Source organism: Xenopus laevis, chromosome 8S, assembly GCF_017654675.1.
Source record: "Xenopus laevis strain J_2021 chromosome 8S, Xenopus_laevis_v10.1, whole genome shotgun sequence".
Lineage (NCBI taxonomy): Eukaryota > Metazoa > Chordata > Amphibia > Anura > Pipidae > Xenopus > Xenopus laevis.
The window spans coordinates 56227548-56248375 of NC_054386.1; the positions used below are offsets into that span (position 1 = coordinate 56227548).

General features: G+C 42.8%; 1 protein-coding gene across 5 annotated transcripts in view; it reads right to left on the reverse strand.

Annotated features, from left to right (window-relative positions):
* The window catches only part of LOC108700542 (rho guanine nucleotide exchange factor 9), a 258564-nt gene that overhangs the window by 47122 nt on the left and 190614 nt on the right, over positions 1-20828 (reverse strand). Inside the window, exon 1 of one of the 5 annotated variants that reach the window (XM_041575084.1) lies at positions 2113-2435. The exons of the other annotated variants lie outside the window; for them this stretch is intronic. The gene's annotated coding sequence lies outside the window, so the exon portion shown is untranslated. Of the gene's footprint in view, positions 1-2112; positions 2436-20828 lie in introns of those variants that run through there. 5 annotated transcript variants of the gene reach the window in all.

Consider the following 20828-nt stretch of genomic DNA (forward strand, 5'->3'; position numbering starts at 1 on the left):
TGTCCATCTTAGTATGATGTTGAGAGTGATATTCTGAGACCATATGCAATTGGTTTTAATTTTTTTATTTTTTGTGGTTTTTGGGTTATTTAGCTTTTTTCAGCAGCTCTCCAGTTTGCAATTTCAGCAATCTGGTCCCTAGGGTCCAAATTACCCTAGCAACCATGCATTGATTTGATTAAGAGGCTGGAATATGAATAGGAAGGCCTGAATAAAAGAGGAGTAATACAAAGTAGAAATAACATTTGCAGCCTTAAAAGAATTTGTTTTTTAGATGGGGTCAGTGACCCCCATTTGAAAGCTGGACAGAGTCAGAAGAAGAAGGCAAATAATTAAAAAATTATAAAATATAAATAATTAAGACCAATTGAAAAGTTGCCTAGAATCGGCCATTTTATAACATCATAAAAGAAAACTTTAAGGTGAACACGCTTTAAAACATATTGAGATATTCATTCATGAAGCTCTGTCTGACAGCTGCAGTGTGTATCTTGCTGGAGATAAAGTGCTCACCAACTTCCCTTTATTGTCTCTGCAGCAAGAGCCAATCAGAAAGCTGTACAAGTAGTGCCAAACTGTGACACCACTTGCACTTGTCATTGCCACCAGAAATCCAACTCGGCTTCCTGATTGTTCTAAACCCAAGCACAATTACAGATGTAAGACAATTCTCCAATGAAAATCGTCCTTACCAATCCAATGTCAGTCGTCCCAATGTTATCTAATATATTGGGATTACTGTGCAATTTTTACTTATTAACATGAAAATATAATCAGACTTCATGAGGGAACATATAGTGATATCTATATGTAGTTAGGTAGTGTTGATGATTCTCATGATAGCTTTCTCTTGCATCTGTAATTGTGCTAGATATACACCTAATTTGGAAAACTAGGGAAAGCATAAGAATTCGTTTCAGGGAAGGTACATGTCGCCTTTACTCTTACAGGAATTTATAAATCACCAAACAAGGCAAATGACCATTGAGCAAAGACATTATGAAAGAACTGCAGAATATTTACAATGGAGCAATATGTAAGCTTGCAAATGTTTTTAACCAAGACCAGCAATCGTGTAAAAGAGGCTCAATGTAGGAAAACAAGTATAAGGACATCTAGATTTTGAATAACAGAAAGCACTTTAGCTTTATGTTAATAATCTGCTGCCATTTCAGTACACGGAGTGAATTTGATTAATCAAAAGAGCCCGGTACCCTAACAGTGTTATAAACAACCATTTATAGAAACAATAACTGGTAAAGACAAAAGAAAATGAGGGGTCAATAAATACAATCTTTCCATTATTTTGCTAGAAGCAGAACTCCCCCCAGTCACATTATATTAAATCTAACGCTGGGTGATGACTGAACTACATTCTACATTTTTAACATAAAAAATGTATATAAATATTCAGAACATTACATGAATGAACCCATTATTTACAGCTTGCCCAAGGAAATAATTCAATGATAATGCAGTTTGACAACATTTGCATTTGGTTGAAAGGAGGTTTTCTGGGGGCATGTGGTGGGTGGAATTGTTCCTTTGTTAGTACTGCCATAATATCTATGAATCTGAAGCATATGAACCAACAGGCTATTTGGTAACATAATAATGATATTGATAAGATATCAATAAGTGAATCTGTACTTGTCTGCACAAATAACCCATCAGTCCAAATTATAGTCCTAGGTTTGGTTGTGTTCGCAATCCCCTGCCGGCTCTCACTTGTATCCCTCAAGTCCACAAAATAATACCTAAAAAAGAAGCCAGCGCCACAGGCACCGGGCAAAACAAACAAATATAGGGCAATAACGTTTTGCAAATGACCCCCTTATTTCTGTGCACAGGTTTTATTGTAGCTTCACCGTGCTATGTGTAACCCCTTCTTATCCACCACCACAATTATATATAGCCTTTCAGGGAAGAGGGGTTGCTTCTTGCCTCGTGGGCCTTATAGGTGGATACTCACAAACATATGGTTCAAATAGGCGTAAAAAATCTTTGTTGTCCCAGCGCGTATCCTTTAGAACTGTGAAGTAGATGCGGCAGCGAAATAGTGTAATATTGCCTTTAATATATTTAAAAATGTAACATTAAAATTGCACTCACATGGTATTCCGCAATAATAGCATGTATAGCATGTATAGCATATCGTCCTAGAGAGGCTTTCTCTCCACGCCTATCCACAATCGGAAATCCTGCTGCCAGAGCGCTCGTGGCTTTAGGGTCCCTTGCAGTATATCGGCGGGTCGCTCTCCTATGGCGTGCTATTCCGTGCTCCGTGCCTTACGCGTTTCGTCTATCACTTCGTCAGAGGCTTGGACGCTGCATCTACTTCCTGTTGCTTTATACCTTCCATTCCCTTAGTAACAGTCCATGTGATCCGTCTGTCAATCATTACTTGAACTCCCCTCCTCCCCTTAATTCTCCTCCTGCTCCACTTGTCTTCTATCAGACCGCCACTTCCTAACTTCAAAACATTTTGCAACAGTCCGATCGTTAACATTGTATCTTTCACAAATATTGACACATTACTTCCTGCAGTAATATCATTGTGTCACTTCATTTTTATGACTAACATTTCCTAATCTTCATTGTTAAAAACCATTAATAAGTTTTAAAGAAATTTTTAAAAGGATTTAAAATTGTGACTGTATAATAAGAACATATAAAAGATTATATATCGAGGGGAGATGGATATAGATTTAAAAACATTGTATAACAACTTACAAAAAAGCCCTCAGATTTATATCTACATTTAACCCATTGGGTACTGAGGATTCCATGTTATATATCCACCTACTTTCTGTTCTCAACGTTTTCTTTATCAGATCACCCCCTCTCCAATTCTTTCTTACTTGCTCTATCCCCCAAAATTTTAACCCCTGTGGGTTTTGATTATGTTTCAGTTTAAAATGTTTGGAAACGTTATGAGAAATTACTCCTTTTTCTATATTTCGCACAGGAGTAATTTCTCATAACGTTTCCAAACATTTTAAACTGAAACATAATCAAAACCCACAGGGGTTAAAATTTTGGGGGATAGAGCAAGTAAGAAAGAATTGGAGAGGGGGTGATCTGATAAAGAAAACGTTGAGAACAGAAAGTAGGTGGATATATAACATGGAATCCTCAGTACCCAATGGGTTAAATGTAGATATAAATCTGAGGGCTTTTTTGTAAGTTGTTATACAATGTTTTTAAATCTATATCCATCTCCCCTCGATATATAATCTTTTATATGTTCTTATTATACAGTTTTATACAATTTTAAATCCTTTTAAAAATTTCTTTAAAACTTATTAATGGTTTTTAACAATGAAGATTAGGAAATGTTAGTCATAAAAATGAAGTGACACAATGATATTACTGCAGGAAGTAATGTGTCAATATTTGTGAAAGATACAATGTTAACGATCGGACTGTTGCAAAATGTTTTGAAGTTAGGAAGTGGCGGTCTGATAGAAGACAAGTGGAGCAGGAGGAGAATTAAGGGGGAGGAGGGGAGTTCAAGTAATGATTGACAGACGGATCACATGGACTGTTACTAAGGGAATGGAAGGTATAAAGCAACAGGAAGTAGATGCAGCGTCCAAGCCTCTGACGAAGTGATAGACGAAACACGTAAGGCACGGAGCACGGAATAGCACGCCATAGGAGAGCGACCCGCCGATATACTGCAAGGGACCCTAAAGCCACGAGCGCTCTGGCAGCAGGATTTCCGATTGTGGATAGGCGTGGAGAGAAAGCCTCTCTAGGACGATATGCTATACATGCTATACATGCTATTATTGCGGAATACCATGTGAGTGCAATTTTAATGTTACATTTTTAAATATATTAAAGGCAATATTACACTATTTCGCTGCCGCATCTACTTCACAGTTCTAAAGGATACGCGCTGGGACAACAAAGATTTTTTACGCCTATTTGAACCATATGTTTGTGAGTATCCACCTATAAGGCCCACCAGGGGTGCTTCACCAATGAGGCAAGTTGAGGCTGTCGCCTCAGGCAGCAGTGCCCCACTAGGTACCAGGGGCAGCAAAAATGCTGCTTCTGGTACTTTAAGAGCAAATTTCCAGGGGAGGGGGGGCAGCAGCAAGTGCTGCTGCCTCAGGCGGTGGAGGGGCCAGGATCGCCCCTGAGGGCCACGAGGCAAGAAGCAACCCCTCTTCCCTGAAAGGCTATATATAATTGTGGTGGTGGATAAGAAGGGGTTACACATAGCACGGTGAAGCTACAATAAAACCTGTGCACAAATAACCCAACAACAAGGTGGGACATGACCTGGCAAATGAATTCCGACCTTGTTAGGACAAAAAGTTTAACCTTCAGGTGGCCATACCCGAGGGTATAAAATAATCAGATTTGCCAGATATTGTGCATCTCAAGGTGGAAAGAGCCAACTGTTTGGTGACATCACCAAACAAGCGGATCTTTAAATATATGGCAAACTTAAGTGCTATAGGTAATGGTTTTTAGCAGGTGTTGTTCTAATGTCAATAGGACCATAAAACTATATATCTAGAAAGTTACGTACAAATGTTTTGTTTGTACATACCCCACAAAGGTAATAAAGGGCACCTAACCCAAAAAAGGAATGTATGCAAATTTACTTAGGGTAATCCTCTAATCACTACTGCAATTCATAATAATTAACTATTTTTTAGTGGTTTCTAAGATATTAGCTGTTTGAAACTTCTATTACCAGGCTCTAAGTGAAAGTCAGGCAGTCAGAAACTTTGTGGTCATTGACTATGCAGGAGGTGTATATTTCTACTTTGTTTGATACCCAAGGACAAAAAAGAGAGATATGTTGAAAATCCTGCATGATACTTAGTCGTTCAATATTAGAATATAAAAGGCTTTATAGACAATAAATGTCATCTCTACAAAAAAAGGCTATTTCGCACCATTACATATTATGCTACCATCCTCTTGAAAGCAACAACATACTACCAAACGCCTATCGAATATGTCCGAACAGTCAACTGTTGCCCTAGTGTGTAAGGCCAACCTAAATAGTAATATCTAGAATTATACTGCGCTATACTTTTTACTCTATAAAAGGGGGCCATAGAGACCCAATCTAAATAATTTTGTGCACCAACCCATAGGTTAAGAATGACTATGGGCCAAATTGGCAGGAAATTACTAGGCAACACTGTTGCTTTTGCCTAGTTTTCAAATAAACAGCTGCACAGATGCCTGTCCACCCATTGTGTATTGTTCCCTATCTGAAGCCATGACAGCTCTGCTCATAGCAGAACTACATTAAATATATGTTTAAATTTCCTGTGCTGCAAGCATCATAGCGTCTACATATAGAAAGCAGCAATGCTTAATGAGTAACTCTTTGTTTTCTTAGTGACACCACAGTTCCTCAGCCTTTTCCATGAGGCCACAGAGCAGTGTAATAACCATGTGGTCATCTGATCATAGATATCCCTGGTATCGGTGACATTCAATTATAAATAAAAACCTGGACAGCCACCCAGGGCCAAGATTGCTTTGTCTGTTCTACAAAGGTAGTCATTTCAGTGCAGGGCTCAGATGAGAAGTGAATGAGTTAAAGCACCAGAGTCACAGAGAAAAAAACCCAAAACACAACATGAACGTCACAGCCGGCAACATTTCCTCATCTACGCACAATCTCCTACGCACTAGAAAGAGCCTCCTATTTTAGCCTTTATAATCAAATAATCTATACTATTCGTCCACCAGTTTCACTCATACCAGAACCCTCTTAGAACACACATATAGTGTAGTAAACAAACAACTGTTTAGTTGTTTGAACATTGACAATAGAAAGTATGGTTATTTTCACTATATGTGCGCATAGCAGATTGCCACCATCAAAGCTCCTCATCATCCTTCAAATAGTCACCACCTCTTAAAAAGAGAATGATCATTGCAAGTGGTTTTGGCTGTCAGTGGATGGTGAGGGATGTAGTAAAGTTATGGGACCTGTTCTCCAAAATGCTTGGGATCTGGTGTTTTATGGATAAGGGATCTTTCCATAATCCAGATCTAACTACTTTGAGTCTACTAAAAAGTCAATTAAATGTAGGTATGGGATCCATTATCCAGAAACCCATTATCCAGAAACCTCTGAATTACAGAAAGGCCATCTTCCATAGACTCCATTATTATCAAATAATCCAAATTTTAAAAATGATCCAAACTAAGATATAATTAATCCTTATTGGAAGCAGAACCAGCCTATTGGGTTTATTTACTGTTTACGTGATATTCCAGTAGACTCAGGGGCGATTCTGATTCTATGCCTCTTGGTGCCTGAGGTGGCTCCCCGCTCCCCAGAGATTACCTTTTTTGCGCTGGGGCGGGTCCAGGGGGGCCACATAGATCGCAGTTGCTTAATGACCGGAATTTTGATTTTCTTAAAGCCACCAGGAGCAACTTTTTACCGCCCCTGGTAAATAGGGAGCTGCTGCCGCTTGTGGCGGATTTCTCAACTCGCCTCATGATAGCAGCACCCTTTAGCAGACTTAAGGTATGAAGATCCAAAATACGGAAAACCCCAGGTCCCAAGCATTCTGGATAACAGGTCCCATACCTGTAATACGTGAACCCAATGGGATTGTTTGATTTAGGTTTAGGTTTTTTAATAGGACCAAATACAAGGTACTGTTTTATTACTAAAGAGAAAACAGAAAGAAAGAAATCATTTTTAAAAATATTAATTATTGATAAAATGGAGTCTACAAGAGATGGGCTTTCCGTAATTTGGAGCTTTCTGGATAACAGATCCTATGCAACAACCCCTGGGAACTGCAAGTTGGACAGCCCTTAGCATATAACTGAGACCCTCATTCCTTCCTATAAACAACATTCCACCCTATCATCCCTTAAGGGTAAGGGCACACCTCGCAATTCGGGGAGATTTAGTTGCCTGGCGACTAATTGCCTCTTCTTTGGGGTGACTAATCTCCCCAAACGGTTTCCGAAGTCACCTCACAAAGAAACTTTGGGCGATTTTGGAATACGAAGCGCCGCGTGTGCCATGCCGCAGGCGATTTTTAATTTTAGATGGTGGAAATCAGGGGGAAGCCATTGGGGGAGATTAGTCACCCCAAAGAAGAGGCGATTAGTCCCCAGGCGACTAAATCTCCCGTAATCGCAAAGTGTGCCCTTACACTTAAGGGAAGATAGGGTGGAATGTTGTTTATAAGAAGGAATGAGGGTCTCAGTTATATGTTAAGGGCTGTCCAACTTGCAGTTTTCAGGGGTTGTTGCATAGGATCTGTTATCCAGAAAGCTCCAAATTACAGAAAGCCTATCTCCCTAAGATGGCTATACATGGGACAATCCTGCATCACATCCAACCAATCAGCCCCCAGCCAAATGAGAGACTGATGTATTTAAATTAACAAAAAAAAACATTCTGTAAGTCATTGATTAAAAAGCAGAATGTAAGTGCATAAAAGGGGTACTCCACTGGAAAACACTATAATATACCAGACACCAGCTCAAGATCTACAAGACCGCATCTACCTTCTGGGCACCCCTGATATATGTGCTATATGTGTTTAACCTATCTCTACAGGGCTTTATCTCTGCAGGGCTCTAAGGTGTGGGCATCGCTGCCTTGTACTCCCTTATAGATAGCTCTGCTGACAGACTGAGACAATTAAAAAAAATATTAGTAATGCACATTGCAATAATGATGATAAGGTAGTCTGGATATTTATGAACCTCTGAAGCAGATGGAATGGAATACCAATCTATGCATTGAGATCTCTCTGATTCTACTGATGTGGATCAATGTTGGGTTGTTTCTTTGGATTTTCCTTAGGTAGAGGTAAAATTGCAACAATATGCCTTGAATTGTTTTTGGACCCTAGCCTTTAGGCATTTCTATCTCTTCTCAAGCTCTCACACTGACGAACATAATACACATCTTTCTGACATTACATGTCAAAGTCTCTTTCCCATTAGCCCTGACTCAAAGTTAAACTATGCTTCTTCCAGCAACTTTCCCCTCTAGTCACTTGTAATCGTTGATCTTAAAAAAACATTTTTTTCCTTTGATCCATTCCATGAGAACATCTGTTTCAAGGTAAACTTCTTAAGAAGGAATATCTCTAGATGAAGTCTCTAAAAAAATGGGTGCCAAAAATAGTAACAAAAATGCTCTAATTTCCTTGCATTTTATAGTTTCAGTTGCGATGACTTTTTTTTAACACATGAGATGGGAAGCAACTCATTTCCTTACATTACTTACTCATTTACTCTTTACTTAGCTGTCCTAAATGAACCATACTGGGGGTTATTTGCTATGGCAGCCCACTTACAAATAAGACCATAGACATGCTTTTCTGGCTTATCTTGTTAGGCACAGTAATTTAAAGGCAGCATTCTTCACAATAGCACTTGGAATCTTTAACAAGCAATAGCTTATGTGCCATGGGTACACAGTGTTGGACTGGCCCATCGGGATACCAGAAAAACGCCTGGTGGGCCCAGGTGTCAGTGTGGGCCCTCATGCTGCTAAACATTTGGCTAATTTCATGGCAATTTCCTATTTCTATGAGAACTGTCATGTCCTAGCATAAGCTGTCGTCATGTTGTTGCATTTCATTGCTCCTTTGACTAACTCCCTCTGCTGGACACTTGCTGTAATTGCGCAAGACCACTTCCTGTATTTGTTCTGCACCTCCACATAGCTTATGGCAGAACTGCATTTGGACTAATCAGGCTACCATACTCCCACCATGTGACCTAGAACAGTGCCTTGTGGGAGTTAAAACTCCATTTTACAGAACATGCTGTGGAAGAAGCACGCAGTTTCATCTCTCTTCATGGTAGCATCGTTGGTAAGCAAATAGTTGCACCAAATCACCTTTTCTGTTATTTGTTACAGTTTCACCTATTCCCCTTGCCATCCAGTAAAATCTACAGACTTCAGTTCACAGTCTCTTTATTGGAGTGTGGGGAGGTTTAGCTGCTGTAAGGTCCATTCGCGCACGAGCGTCAACATGGACGCGGACGCGAGCGCGTCGGAAACTGTCGCGCGCCGAAGTGGACGCGGGCTGAAACGCCCGCTGACGCAACGGCGTGCGGCGTGATGACGCTGATGACGCTGGCGTCTTCACGTTTGGCGCCAAGACACTGCCTTTAAAAAGACGCTCTGGAAAAGGATCCTTGCTTGGTTATAATCCTAGCTCTTGGATGTGACTTGATTCCTGATTTCGGTTTGACCTTCGGCTTGTTTCCTCGGACTTCTGATTGACTTCTACCTGCTTGACCCCTTGCCTGTTATTGGACTTCGCTTGCTATCTGCCTGCCCCCGACCCGGCTTGTTTTCGGTTACGCACGAACTCTGCCTGCCCCGACCTTGGCCTGCTCCGACGATTCTTCTGCTTACTCCTTGGTACCCCGCTTCTGGCTTAATCTGGGACTGTTGGCCATTCCTTGCCTCCTCACATCTGGACTCGATAACCCAGGCTTGACAGTATAACCAAGCCAAATGGAGTCCAAAGAGGAGAGGTCGGTTTTGAAGACTATTTCTCAGCAGATCGCTGGTCTAGCTCAAGCTGTCCATGAGTTACAAGGCGGCTATCAAGTTATGCAAGATCAGCTACAAGCTCTGCAAGAACCAGTGACTCATCCGCGTTCTGCTTCGGGTCCTTCCTTCTTGTCTCCTGAGGATTCTGGGGCCGGCTCTGGATCCTCCTCTGAACCCAAGGTGGCTCTACCTGACAAGTTTTCGGGGGATAGAAGCACCTACAGGACTTTTATTAATGGGTGCAAACTCTTGTTCACTCTGAAGCCTAGAACATATGCTACTCAGCAGGCTCGTGTGGGAACGATGATCACCCTTCTACAAGGACAACCCCAAGCGTGGGCCCACCGCTTGATGGAACAGGACAGTCCTGTCCTAGCTACTACTGAGACTTTCATTCAGGCTTTGGGCGCAATCTATGAGGATCCTCACCGCATTGACACTGCGGAAATTGCCTTGGGAGCTCTTCGCCAAAAGCAGAGACCGGTGGAGGATTATATTGCCGAATTTCGGAGTTGGGCCCCAGACACTGAGTGGAATGACAGAGCTTTAAAGAGACAATTCCGCATTGGGCTGTCCGACGGCCTTAGAGATGAGTTGGCTCGAGTAGGTATTCCAGATACCTTGGAAGAGTTCTTTCAGCTGGCGGTTCAAATTGACCGAAGACTGCGAGAGAGGCAGCTTGAGAAGGTGCCAGTTAATCCTTCATCGTCTCCTTCATGGGTCATTCCTGTAGCTCCGCCTCCCATCCATCAATCAGCCTCCTCCGCTGTCTCATCAGAGTCTGAACCTATGCAGATTGGTGTGGCCCGGGGAGCTTTGTCAGCTGAGGAGAGACTTCACCGCAGACGTTTAAATCTGTGCCTGTATTGTGGCCAATCTGGTCACTTCCTTCGAGTCTGCCCAACTCGCCCTAAGGGTAGTACATCTGTTAAATCGTCTTCAGTTTATAATTCCTCAATTCCAATGAACTCTTTTGTGACTATTCGTCTTTCTTTACAGATGGGTTCAAGAAAGATTGAGGTTGACGCCATTGTGGACTCTGGGGCTTGTGGCTGCTTCATGAACAAGACTTTTGCTACACTGCATAATCTTCCGTTACTTCCCAAATCCCAGCCACTCAGTATTAAATTGGCAGATGGTTCCTTGATGTCTTCTGGCTCAATTCTTTATGAGACTCCACTTTTTGTTGCTTCCCATGTTAAACATTATGAGGAAATAAAGTTTGATGTGATGGATTCCTTGTTGTTTCCTGTGATCCTGGGTTTGCCCTGGTTGAAACTTCATAATCCTTCTATTGACTGGCACACTGGTTCTCTGATATTTAACTCTTCTTTTTGTCTACAAAACTGTCATTCAAGTCTCCGTTTGAAGGAGTTCATTCTTCTGGATAAAGGTGAACTTCAAGCAGTTCCTCCTGTTTATCACGAGTTTTTAGATGTCTTCAATGAAAAGGGAGCTGATTCTCTTCCTCCTCATAGGGACTATGACTGTCCTATAGATCTTCTCCCTGGAGCTCCTATCCCGTTTGGCAGAATTTATCCGCTCTCTGAGCCTGAACTTCAGACTTTGAAGAAATATATTGACGAGAATTTGGAAAAGGGGTTTATCCGAGCTTCTACATCTCCCGCTGGTGCAGGAATATTCTTTGTGGAATCTCTGACTACAGAGATCTTAACAAAATCACGGTCAAGAACCGATATCCTTTACCCCTTATTTCAGAACTTTTCCAGAGGTTGAGTCAAGCTAAGATTTTTTCAAAGTTGGATTTGAGAGGGGCCTACAATTTGATTCGAATCCGCAAGGGAGATGAGTGGAAGACAGCTTTTCGTTCACGTTATGGGCATTTCGAATATACGGTTATGCCATTTGGTCTTTGCAATGCCCCCGCTACGTTCCAACATTTCGTGAACGATATTTTCCGCGATCTGCTTGATCAATTTGTTGTTGTTTATTTGGACGATATTTTGATTTTCTCTTCTTCTCTGGAACAACATCGTGTACATGTCAAAGAGGTTCTTTTACGCTTAAGGAAACATAAGCTTTATGCGAAGGCCCCCAAATGTGAGTTTGAAAAATCCTCCATTGAATTCCTGGGTTTCGTTGTGTCTGCTTCTGGGGTCTGCATGGATGTAAGCAAGGTGGATGCGATTCTTAAGTGGCCACCTCCTAAGGATCGAAAGGGGGTGCAAAGATTCGTGGGCTTTGCTAATTTTTATAGAAGATTCATCAAAAATTTTTCTTCAATAATCAGACCAATCACAGACTTAACCAGTCTCAATAGAAAATTTTACTGGTCTTCTGAATCACAAGAAGCTTTTGAGAAATTGAAGACACTTTTTATTTCTGCTCCAATTCTCATTCATCCTGAATCTTCTAAGCCTTTCTTACTCGAAGTTGACGCCTCTGAAGATGCGGTTGGGGCAATTATTTCCCAAAGATCTGGAGTTAAGGACAGTGTTCATCCAGTTGCCTTTTTCTCTAAGAAGCTCAGTCCCACTGAGAGAAATTATGGTGTGGGTGATCGAGAGTTATTGGCCATTAAGTATGCTTTAGAGGAATGGAGACACTTATTGGAAGGTGCGTTACATCCAATTTTAATTTTTACGGATCATAAGAATCTTGAGTATTTAAGATCAGCCAAATGCCTAAATCCTCGCCAAGCTCGTTGGGCCCTGTTTTTCTCGAGGTTTCAATTTCACATTACTTATAAACCAAGTTCCAAGAATGTGAAGGCTGACGCGCTGTCCCGTCAATTTTCTGAAGTAGAATCAACAACTCCTCCAGCTACCATTCTTCATTCAAAGAACTTTCTGCTACTTCAAGCTTCTTTTCTCAAGAAGGTGGAGGAGACCCAGCAGTCTGTTGAAGATTATCCTGATTCTAAGTTGTTACATGTAAAGGATGGTGTCCTCTTGTTTAACCAGCAAATCGTGGTTCCTCCTTCACTTCGGGCGGAAGCATTGAGTTTTATGCACGATCACCCTTTAGCAGGTCATTCTGGAATAAGGAAGACGTTAGATTTGGTGAGGCGGTTCTTCTGGTGGCCATCAGTAGTGAAAGACTGTATTTCTTACGTTCGTTCATGTGAGAGTTGTGCCAGGTCTAAGATTTCTCACTTTAAACCAATGGGTCTTTTGAAACCACTACCACCTCCAGAGGCACCTTGGAGTTCCATTTCCATGGATTTTATTGTGGAACTTCCTCTTTCCAATAAACATAATACCATTTTTGTGGTGGTGGATCGTCTCACAAAGATGGCTCATTTCATTCCTCTCCCTCATCTTCCTTCGACTTCTGAGACTGCGGATGTTTTCATCAAAGAGATTGTTCGGCTTCATGGATTGCCTCGAGAAATCATTTCGGATCGAGGCACTCAATTTACATCCAAATTCTGGTCTGCTCTCTGTAAAGCTCTGGGAATAGTGTTAATTAAATCCTCTGCATACCATCCTCAGACTAATGGACAAACAGAGAGAACGAATCAGACTTTAGAACAATACATCTTTCTCTTCTTATTTGCAGGACAATTGGGTTTCAATTCTTCCTCTAGCTGAATTTTCTTACAACAACACCATTCATTCATCTACGAAACAAACGCCTTTCTTTTCTAATTTTGCATTTCACCCTACCATGTTTCCTGGCCTTTTTCCAGAAGTTTCTCTTCCTTCGGTCCAGGATAGACTTACATTTCTGAGGGAGAATGTTGAGATGCTCCAACACATGATTCGCAAGGCTCAACTCCAATTTAAAGTTTTTGCTGATCGAAGACGAGGAGCAGATCCAAACTTTCAAGTCGGAGACAAGGTCTGGTTAGCCACTACCAATCTTCGCCTTCCTCATCCGTCAAAGAAGTTTGCCCCAAGATTTGTTGGGCCTTTTTCAATTAAAAGATGTGTTAATTCAGTTACCTTTGAACTAGAACTTCCGGGGTCCATGAAGATCCATCCAGTTTTCCATGCTTCCTTATTGAAGAAATTTCATTCTAGTCCTTTCTCCTGCCAGCATCCTGTTCCTGTTCCCCCTGTCGTTTGTCAAGAAGGGATTGAGTTTGAAGTGGAACAAATTTTGGATTCTCGGCTTCGTTGGGGGAAGTTGCAGTATTTGGTCAAGTGGAAGGGGTTTTCTGTTGAAGAGAATTCCTGGGAACCGGTAGGAAACATCCACGCTCCGAGGCTCATCAAAGCTTTCCACAAGAGCCATCCTGAGAAACCATCCAGAGGTGTCCGGAGGCCACCCCTCAGGGGGGGGGCAATGTAAGGTCCATTCGCGCACGAGCGTCAACATGGACGCGGACGCGAGCGCGTCGGAAACTGTCGCGCGCCGAAGTGGACGCGGGCGTTGAAACGCCCGCTGACGCAACGGCGTGCAGCGTGATGACGCTGATGACGCTGGCGTCTTCACGTTTGGCGCCAAGACACTGCCTTTAAAAAGACGCTCTGGAAAAGGATCCTTGCTTGGTTATAATCCTAGCTCTTGGATGTGACTTGATTCCTGATTTCGGTTTGACCTTCGGCTTGTTTCCTCGGACTTCTGATTGACTTCTACCTGCTTGACCCCTTGCCTGTTATTGGACTTCGCTTGCTATCTGCCTGCCCCCGACCCAGCTTGTTTTCGGTTACGCACGAACTCTGCCTGCCCCGACCTTGGCCTGCTCCGACGATTCTTCTGCTTACTCCTTGGTACCCCGCTTCTGGCTTAATCTGGGACTGTTGGCCATTCCTTGCCTCCTCACATCTGGACTCGATAACCCAGGCTTGACAGCTGCATATCTAACTACACACTGCCCCAGTGTAATACGTAGGGAGGACAGAAAAGTGAAACAACGGCTTCCTTATTGGCGGGATAAACTGCAACTCACTGCAAGCAGTTACTCAGTGGCTACCAAGCAGGTAGATCAAACTATAACTCACTGCAAGCAGTAAAACAACGGCTGCCTTATCAGCGGGATAAACTATAACTCATTGCATGCACAGTAAAATAGCAGCTGCCACACGAGTGATAAAACCAGCTACACTGCAAGCACAGATAACATCATATTATAGTGATTCAGATACTGTCACTGCTATTAAGTCATTAGAGCACAGAGGAGCCACTACAGCTAAAACAGGCAAAGGCTTATCCAGTGTTGCATAATGTCACAGAAAAAGACATCTTTATTAATAACCAGATCCCAGGTTTCGGGCTCCTCTCAACGCTCATCTGTTACCAATGCAGCCGCCATTGCCCGCGCAGAAGCAGCAAAGGCCCGTGCCACCTTTGCAGAGAGGGAAATGGAGGCAAAAGTAAAGAGCGCACTCTTAGAAGCAGGGAGGGAAGCAGAGAGTGCTCACTTGAAAGCACGCTTAGAAGCAGAGAGTGCACACCTAGCAGTAGAGGCAAAGCTGGAAAGTGTTTGCTTAGAAGCATCCCTAGAAAAACTGGCCATAGAAAGGGAAGCTGCAGCAGCCTTAGCAGAAGCAGAAGCTCTAGAGATGATTGTGTACCCTGACAGTGAAAGCACCCGATCTTGAGACTGAACCCCATGATCCACTACAATGCACTAGAGACTACGTCTACCAGCACTCCAAGCAGGACACAGATTCTCTTTCAGCACAAAAACAAGGCCAATATGCTGCCCCTGAGCCAGACCAAGGATGCCATACACTTCCAAAAGCCATCAGCAAGCTGCAATTGCATCAAAGTGACCATGCTGAGCAAAGCGATCCTGCTTACAGCGCCCACTTCAGCCAGGTACCCAAGCCTAGGGTTAACCCTGCACCAGCTTCCTGTGCTATGTTAAAGCAGTATGTCACAGACCAGCCTAAAAGAGAACCTCCAGACAGGTATGATTACACTACACCTTCTCAATATTACACTCATCCACCTACCTATCTTGGTAATAACCAGGTCACAATGGACTTTGCCAAGTTCTTTGCACGGCGCGAGCTAATCGCAAAAGGTTTTGAAAAGTTCAACGACCGCCCAGAAGGCTTCAGAGCCTGGTGATCCTCATTTCAAAACACTATCAAAGGCTTAGACCATTCATACAGCGAGGAAATAGACCTCCTAATCAAATACCTAGGTACCGAGTCTGCAGAGCATGCCAAAAGAATCAGGGTGATCAACATAAACCACCCAGAGACTGACTGGCACAGACTTAACGAGTGCTATGGCTGAGCAGAGGTAGTAAAGAATGCACTTTTCAAAAGAATTGATGACTTCCCTAAAATATATAATAAAGTTTACCAAAAACTTAGGAAACTAAGTAACTTGTTAAAGGTAGCCACTTGCATTTCTTGACACAGCCAGAGGTGTTAACCCCATAGGGCAAAAGTTGCCCTACAACTTACAAGAGCAGTGGATGGCACATGGGTCAAAATTCAAAAAAGTGTACAATGTCCCATTTCCTCCTTTCACTGTATTCATGAACTTTGTATACCAACAAGCCAAGTTGAGAAATGACCCCAGTTTCGATTTTACTTTGCCACATGCCACCCTTTCAGTACCCAATACTTGCAAAGCAGCAGTAACAGTACAAAAAACTAATGCTTTCTCTTTAGATTATTTTCACAGATCTGCAGAACCTTCTCACGAGGAGACAAGGAACAAAGACCCTGGTAAGCAGTGTCCTTTACACCAAATGCCTCACCCTCTTCTGAAATGCAGAGCCTTCAGAGAGAAGTCCATAGAGGGCCGCAAGGCCTACCTAAAGGAAAACAACATCTGCTACAAGTGCTATTTATCAATGTCTCATCTTGCTAAGGACTGTAAGGTCAGTGTAAAATGAACAGAGTGTGACAGCACACATCACAACACAGCTTTACACCCTGGGCCAGCCTCATGGACTGTGCCTTACACCAAGAGCGCTAGCAAGCAGGTGGGGAGGAAGATGACACAGCTACAAACATACTAAAAGTCAGTTTTCAATGCACAGAAATCTGCAATGGCGCCATAGGCGGCAGATCCTGCTCCAAAATTTGCCTGGTTAAAGTATACCCGGCAGGCCAAAAAGATAAAGGCATTAAGTTTTATGCAATCCTGGATGACCAGAGCAATAGATCTTTAGCCTGCCCAGCTTTCTTTGATGCATTTAATGTCAAGGGCCCAAACACTCCTTACTCTCTAAAAACATGTGCAGGAGTTATCGAGACAGCAGAAAGAAGGGCATTCCGCCAACAATAATTAAATGCAACCAGATCCCCGATAATAGATCTGAAATCCCTACACTGGATGTAGCTAAGCACCAGGTACACTTGAAACGTATAATGCACTTAATCCCCGAACTCGACCCCAAGGCTCAGATAATGCTTCTCCTTGGGAGAGATATGCTATGGGTCCACAAAGCAAGGGACCAGATAAATGGCCCTCACAATGCACCTTATGCCCAGAAGCTAGATCTTGGATGGGTCATTATAGGAGACGCTTGCCTTGAAAGTGTACACAGACCAGTCTGCGTAAATAGCATGCTGACAAACGCACTAGAAAATGGACACCCCTCCATTTTTTCACCATGCCACAACCAGTTCCTAATAAGGATCAGGCCACACTCGGCATTTGGGGAAATTTGGTCACCTGGCGACCAGGTGACCTCGTGAGGCAACTTCGGGCGACTTCGGAAAGTGAACCACCACATGTGATTAGCGCCGGCGTTTTTTTCATTTTAAGCCGGTGCAGAGTCAGGGAAGGTGTTTGGGGAGATTGGTCGCTGCAAAGACGAGGCGATTAGTCGCCAGGCAACAAAATCTCCCCAAAACGCCTAGTGTGGACTTACCCTTAAGGAAAAACCTTATAGCACCAGCCTGGTACACCCCCCCCCCCAAACATTTCTAATGATAATCTCTACTGTGACAGTGATCAAGATAATTTGGGATGCACAGTGTTCCAGAGAATAAAAGAGGATAACCAATTGGCAATGTCTATTGAGGATAAACTCTTTCCAAAAATAATGGAAGAAGAGCTAGTTAAAAATGATTCAAACAGTTGGGTTCAGAGACAACAACCCTTCCAAGGACATCACAGAGTACCATATGAGGGTGCACATGTTTGGCAACAGTCCTTCACCTGCAGTTGCGATCTACGGGCTCAGACGCTCTGCTCGAGAAAGTGAGGTAGAGTATGGGTCAGATGTCAGGCAATTAGTAGAAAAAGACTTCTACGTAGATGACTGCTTAAAATTGCTACCTTCAAGCAAAGCTGCAATCAGTCTTCTCAAAAGAGCACAGGAAGCACTTGCCTGCCCCAACCTCAGGCTTCACAAAATAGCTTCTAACAGCAAAGTAGTGATGGAAGCCTTCTCTTCACAAGACCATTCAAATGATCCAAGAGACTTAGACTTGGGAGCTGACTCTTTACCCTGCAACAGAGCCTCGGGCTTCTGTGGGACTTAAAGTCTGATACCTTTGCCTTCCAAGTAAACAGGGGAGAAAAACCCTTCACTCGCAGAGGTTTCCTGTCCACAATAAATAGCCTGTATGATCCTTTAGGATTCGATGCTCCTGTCACCATACATACTTTTAAGAGACTTAACCCTTAAAATATCCAATTCGGATACACCACTGTTTCCTGACAAAAAGAATTTGTGGGCAGAATGGAGAAGTTCTCTAACAACTCTTTCCAACCTTTGTGTTACACGCCCGTATGCCCCAGTACCTTCTACAGAGGTACAAAGCCAAAAGCTTTGTGTGTTCTCTGATGCTTCTGTCAAAGCCATAGCTGCTGTAGCATATCTTAAAACTATGGACATCTATGGACAATGCCACAGTGCATTTGTTATGGGCAAGGCAAAACTGGCACCAATTCCTGAACACACTATACCCAGACTGGAACTCCGTGCTGCCGTTCTAGCTGTAGAGCTAGCTGAACTCATCACAACCGAGACAGGCATAGAGCTCAAAGAGGCTGTATTCTATATTTACTACAACACAGCAGACCACCTAACCAGAGCTGTTACAGCAAGTCAGCTCAAAGACACAACTTGGCTCACAGGACCAACATCCTTGTGCATCAAAAGAAACAAACCTGTCCCTAAAGACAATACTCTGAGAAAGCATGACCCATTCCTTGTCCAAACTAGCCCATTGAGAGTAGAAGGCCGCCTTGCGAACACCTTCTGGGACAGATGGAGAAAGCAATACATCTCCACTTTGCAGCCACTTTGAAAATGGCAAACTACCAAGCCCAACCTCAAACCTGACGATGTTGTTTTGTTGAAAGACTGTCCGTCGCATGAATGGTCCTTGGGTCTTGTCACCAAAACACTTCCAAGTGAGGATGCAAGGTCAAAACCTCCAAACAAAGGAAAACAAAATTGTTCCTTTCTGAACTGACTTTACTTGTCCCCTGAGGAATAAAATAAATTTTGGGTGGCCCCTGTGTCCCAGTCAGACACTGTGCGCACACAGTTTTAGAAAGTGGAAATAGGTTACTTCTTTTAGCTTCAACTGTGTCCTATTACTGCTACTGACTCCCCAAACAATCTGCAATATATTTCTTATTTAAAGAAATGTGAAGTGCCTACCAGCAGACTTCTATGACCCCCTTGTACAACTTTTCATCACATTTGAAAGAAATTATTACTACCTTTTTTTAATATGGTGCCATTCATAGATATTGTTAATTTACATTGGTCCCTGCCTCCAATGGAGTTTACAATTTAAGATCTTTATATCTCTCACACTCATGTGCAAATACACACATATGTTTCAGTGATACATGTGTGGCTATTGTAGAGCGACTTCACTTGTGGTGGTTGTAGAGACAGCATCTGTATAATGTAGTAGAACAAAAGTATCTACTAAAGGACTACTATTTTCCTGCCTGACATTACTAGTGACTGCCAGGCCCGGATTTGTGGTGAGGCCACAAAGGCCTGGGCTTAGGGTGGCAAAATATTAGTGTGGCGGCATGCCACCCAGCCACTTGCTGAGAAGCAATGGGATGCGTAGCTCCCATGTGTACTTGCATGTGCTTGCAGGGGGGGTTGCAGCAGCGGTCCCACTAGACCTAGGGGCACCCACGCTCGAAATCCGGCCCTGGTGACATGTATTTACCTTTCTTTTGCATGGGAAGCAATAGCCAACGTGGTTTTTTTTCCTCCCTGAAAGCACTGCAAACAATCCAAACACCTAGTTACCATGGGCCTTGAAATTCACAATAATATGTATATACAATGCAAGTTCTTTTGAATGATAATATAAATATGAGTTAAATATCTGTAGTGTTTACAGCCTAGCTATTTACTTGTTTTTATAGTTGGAATTCCAATGTGGTTAGAAAACTGTGTAAAACTGGAAGCCTTGCTCCTGCTACAGCAAAACATTTTGTTGTAAACTCGAAACCCTCCAAGGGGAAAAACATTTTTTCTTTTTAATAAATAGCCAAGGCTACCGGAAGCTTCCGATCTTTCTACAGAAAAATATATAACATGTACCATAATGTACTAAAGAAACTCAGTGCAGTGAAAGTGTGATGGAGTTTTCATTGCTGCCTAAACACTTAAGGTTGACCTGTTTTCTCAGCCCACGCACTGGAAAGAGAGGCGGTGACTCCCACAGGGGAGAAAGAGGTGGCCAGTTCTTTGCAGGGGATTTACTTAGCTCACATAAAAAAATGTCAGACATATTATGTTGTGCCCAAGTCGTTTCCAAAGCATCCTGACAAGCAGATTAGTTTGCTGGGCGAAAAGAAAAAAGACCAGTGAAATGTGACAGGCTGACTGATCCTGCCGCTAGGTACCGTTCTATGTACTCCCTGGGGAATGCAGAAACTTACATGATGTTAAGTGCTAAGTTAGTTGAGAACTGGCGTTAAAGTATCAGTGCAGGTTGATTCCGGTCACATCAAAAATGGTTCCTGCTGTGTCTCCTTAACTGGGGTGCTTTTGCCATGAAGTAAGGTGAGAACATTGCCTCAGATGGCAGCAAAAATGCCACTTTGATCCCTTCACTAGCGATCCCAGCAGGTCCGAGCACAGGAAAGGCATGAGGGGGTGACACTGAGGTGACGCCTCAGGTGTCAGTAAGCCTACATGTGCCCTGGCTTTTACAAGTGAAACTATTTATCTCTATAAAAAAAAATTACATAAACAGCCTATATTTTTGATATTATAAATGTAGCTTCCATGAAAAATATATGCTACTGGATTAAGCTGCCATTTGAAGCACTAAAGTCCTCCTCTGGCTGGCACTGTCTCACGCAAACCATGGAAGGATGGGATAGGAAAACGGGCAGGATTCCCTATGATTGACACAGCGATCGGCCAATCATCAATAGCCACATGATAGTGTCATAGACCCGCCCCATTGCATCACAGCCA